Raw genomic sequence first — 4,605 nt, 5'->3', positions numbered from 1 at the left:
GGGGCGGAGGCCCCCCAGCCTCGTTTGGCTTTGAAGCGACCGCCTCTCCCTGGGGAGAGAGATCTCACGCCAGCTTTGAAGGCAAATAAGGTGATCAGCGTGTGGATAAACCTTTAATGATATTTGGCTGCGTGCGCCGCACAGTCGGAAGGGAGGCATGAAGCAAACCAGCTAGCAAAGGGCAGCTACTCATAGCCAGCCCTTTTTCAAATCTCTTGGCAAGCTTTGCTCCTGGCCTCGCAGGTCCGCACGCTGTGCTCACAGCTGCTCCTTCCCTGTTGGTGAGGCACGACCCAAACCTCTCAAAATGAGGGTGCAGAGGGGGGTGGAGGATGAGTCTGAGATGATGGCTGGCTGCAGAGTCAGGAGGAGAGTCCTGAGGCGCCCAGGTGGGCTCTGGCTGGAGAACATGGAGATGCCAAACCTTCAAGGAAGGAAGAAAGGCTTCATGCAAGAGCTCCTGTATCTCCTTAGTCCTTGAAATACAGATAAATCATGTAGAAATCCCTCTGCAAAATCTGTGTTTGTTCTTTCATGCATTTCTTTCCAACAGCAGTACCCAGGGGGGGTGCAGCCTTGGGAAATGCTGTATTTAGGCAACCAGTGATGTTGGCTTTAACACAGAGACTGACTGTTGGAGAGAGTATCATGAGGATGAAAGGAGCACATCCAGCACACCAAGAACTCAGCTCCAGGTTGGAAATCCAGGATAGGGATGCAGAAGATGAGAGCAGCAGGTGCCCAGGATGTGATGTCCCGGCAATGCTCAGTGTGGCCCCTGCTCCGGGGCAGCTGCCAGGGTCCTTCTGCCCATATCAGTGTCTTGGCTATAAATAACAGTGATGTTCTTAGTGGTCATCTCCAACCCAGCTGCAGCCCATGACTCACGGGCTTCCTGTCCACAACAACGCTACAGGCTGACTCATGGCTATGGGGCTGTGTTTCATCCTGACCCCACAGCCCTCAGATTTCACCAAACGCTACGGTGTATTCGCAAATGAGAGGTGTCTCTGAAATCTGGCTGACGTCCTGCAAAGACACGCGGCAGATGGTGCTTTGTCCCTAGCTTCACCTGGTTCTCCTCCTCTCCTTCCTTCGCTCAGGGCTGGCAAGAATTGCTTCCAGGCTTGTTCTGATGTGCAGCTCTCCCAAACGTGGCTTTGCTTCTCCTGCACTATTGGAGCCCCTTGAGAAATCAGCATTTCCCCACTTCATGTCCCAGCCTTCCTGAGCTCTGGGCAGCCATGGCTCTGCACAGAACACGCACGTGGCCTCATTGAGGTGTGGGAAGGCAGCTGACAGGGGCCTTATTCAGATACTCTGAGGCTGTTTGAAGCAGCATCTGCAGAGGGGTCTGGGCATGGGAAGCACCTGACACCTGGGAAGGGTGAGATGAGCCGTTGGAAGATGGCTGTGAGTTGTGGCATGGATGATGGTGGAGCTAGGCTGCTTTGCTCCGAGCATCTGGCACTATCGTGGCAGAGGAGAGGACGACGTGTCCCATGTCACCAGGTAAGGCTGGGTGCCAGCTGAGAGCCTCGCTGGACCCCTCGGGGATGTGATTGTTCCTGTCATGGCCATGCAGGCCTCCTCCAGCCCATGCCCATGCTCTGAGGGGACATGGAGGAGCCACCTTGGATGGGTGTGACGGGAAAGGTGCTCCTGGCCAGTGAGGCCACTGGCCATGTGGTTGGAGCGCCATGGTAAGCACCGGAGATACCACCCAGCTCCGTGGTGAGGGTGGTGGGAGGAGGAAGCAGCGTCTGGTTTTATGACACACAAGCACATGCTTTTGATCTGAGTAACCTTCTCCTGATGGAGTTGGGAGCCTTCTGCTGCACCCTGTGCTCCCAGGGAGGTCAGTGGGAGAACCATGGGGTGTCCCAAAGCACAGCAGCCACCTCTAGTACCTGTCCGTGAGAGCTGGCAGTGGGACAGTGGCCACAGAAGAGCTCCATGGTGGGACAGACCTGACTGGCTTCTCCTTGTCACCCAGCAGCTCTGCCATGAGTGTGACAGGCAGTTTTGGGTTGTTCTCCACAAAGTAGGAGAGACTCCATTTGGGCACAATGTTGTCCCAGCCTCCTGCTCCAGGTTTCTGCTCTCCCCAGCCCTTTGGGATGCTTTCAGCCAGCCTTGTCAGGGGTATTGTTATTGCTGAGATATCTTGGTGAGTTTGTGGTAAAGCCTGGAGTCCCTCCCACCACTTATTTCAGCTCCCTGGCAGGGGCAGATTTGTCCATGCTCTAAGGATCAAAGAAGCTCTACCAGCCCACAGCTTCATGGTCCACTCCCTGCCCACTGACAGCCTTGCCTTGCTAGGAACATGTCTTTCCAGGTGAGCATGGGAAGGTGTTTCCTGTGGAGCCACTAACCAGTGGTTGAGCAAGCGTTGCTGGCTCCAACGCAGGTTTTCCTACTGTCCCAGCCCTTTCCCTGCTCTTGATCCATCCACGGGGAAAGGTCTTCTCAGAGCTGCTGGTGCTCCTTGGCTCTTCAGCCTCACCCACGCCAGGAGTGGACACGTGGTGGTGGGCTCTGGGCTCTAGCAGCAGAGGAGAGTGGGAAGGGCTGGCTCTGAAGAGGTGACATCTTTCTCCATCGGTGCTCGGAGGTGGGAGCAAGAGGAGAGCTGTCATTGAGAAAGAAGGAGCTGAATGAGCGTGAGTCCATGCAGGTGAGTTGGGACGGGACGGGACGGGACGGGATGGGACAGGATGGGATGGGATGGGTGTGTGTGTGTGGCTGCTCTGGTCGTGCTTTACCTCTTGCCGTAGCTTCTTGATTGCCAGGAAGGGGCATTTGGAGTTTCAGAGGGGTGATCTCCAGCAGCCCATGCCTGCCAGTGGGCAGGGATGGATTGTGGAGCTTCATGTCCTATAGGAGGTTCAGGGGACAACCAGTCACCTCCCGTGGAACCCAGAAGGGTTGGGAGGAAATCTGGGTGTCTTTCTCCAGGGCTGGGCTCCTTGTCTGCCCCCAATGGCAAAGAGAAGAATGGATGTGGTGGCCTGGGGATTATCTTGGTGCTTGAAGGGACTTGGGGTGGTTTCCTGGTCTACCTTGGGGTGCAGTGACATGCTCCAGCTCCCAAGCAGGGCTTTTCTTTCCCAGCTGGACAACAAGGTGAGAGCAGGAGCTTGCTTTTGGGGGAACTGTTTCCCCAAAAGGTTTCCCTCACTCTGCCCTTCCCAGCTTCCCAATGGCTTTGCCATGCTCATTCCTCGGGGCATTTCACAGAACACAGGGCAATCTCTGATGGGAATCCCTGGTCTTCCAGTCACCAAGAGGGATTTTTTTACTCTGTGTATGGACAAGTCATTTTGCGTCTCCTATAACCTGTGGGGCAGGTTGTCCCAGGGCTGGTGGCTCTGCAGATCCCAGCCTCTGCGTCTGTGCAATGAGGTGCTCACGGTGTCCGGGGTTGAGGGGTGCTGCCGTGGGGATCTGACTCCTGGAAGAACCCACAGGGCTGTGTCCTGTCTCAAGGACACCCTGCTCGGTTCTCCCTTCTCCATCCTGTTTAAACTTTCATCACCAAATCAAGCTTCTGCAACAGAGCAAACATCCTCCTGTAAATAGTCTGCACAGATGGGGCTTTGTTTGAACAAGCTGGTGTGCACTGGCCGCAGAGGGTGGTGGAACAGTGTGCTGGGGTGGGCGCACCTCGCCCAGCCCAGCACTGGGCTTTTCCCGTTGCCAGGGGATGCCTGGGATCCCCAGATCTCTTGACCAGTGCTTGGAGGTGGGGAGGTCCAGGGAGTTTGGCTCTGCCCTGGGAGAGAGGTGATAAAATAGGTGTCATGGTGGTGGAAACCTCAATGGAGCTGGTAAGACGGGAGGGAGGGATGGAGGGAGGAGGCTCCTGCTTCTCTCAGGGTTGCTTCTTGCTTCCTCTGGAGCCGCTGTGTCCTCTGCAGGGTGGCTGAAAATGGAAAATATTAAAATGCTGTCAAAAGTCTCACCTGGAAAACCTCAAAGCACACAGGCATCTGCAGTTCCTAAGCAAAGCCACTCCTTTTGGAAGCCCTGAAATGCTCTGACACCCTTGAATTTTTGTTGCTCCCTCCCCTTCCCCCACCATAATTTTTGCCTCACTTTGTGCTGAATTGGCAAAGACCTTGTTCCCCCAGAACCTCATTTTTCAGGTAAAACACCCTATGTTTTTCACTGCTCTGACTTTAGCAGCGGGCGGCAGGGGCTTGCAGCAACCATGGCCACGGCTGAGGAAAGAGTAGGTGACTTCCCGACCTTGTTAGTGCTGTGTCCGATTCATTCAGAGCAAACACTCGGAGCAGGAGGAGGAGAAGGTTTGCTGTCCTTGCTTACCCAATGCTTTGCCATCAGCTGGATGGGTGAGCCAGGCTGCCCGGTGGTGCTGAGCCCTGCCTGGCAGACCTGGGGATTTGGGGCATCCCCTCACCCCCCCTCCAGCTGCCCAGGGGACAGGAGCCCTTTGCTCACCGCCGGCAGGCAGGATCCGGGAGCCCTGCACATTGCCTGTCCCTTCCTCATCCAGGGAGTGCATTTTTGGGGACAAACTGGAATCACAGGGCTCTGTCCCAAGCAGCAGAGCTGATCCCAGCTGGCTGGGAGGGCGGGAGG

The sequence above is a fragment of the Eurypyga helias genome, unplaced genomic scaffold, assembly GCF_000690775.1.
Source record: "Eurypyga helias isolate BGI_N326 unplaced genomic scaffold, ASM69077v1 scaffold1966, whole genome shotgun sequence".
NCBI classification, from domain to species: domain Eukaryota; kingdom Metazoa; phylum Chordata; class Aves; order Eurypygiformes; family Eurypygidae; genus Eurypyga; species Eurypyga helias.
This window is presented reverse-complemented; position numbering follows the sequence as displayed.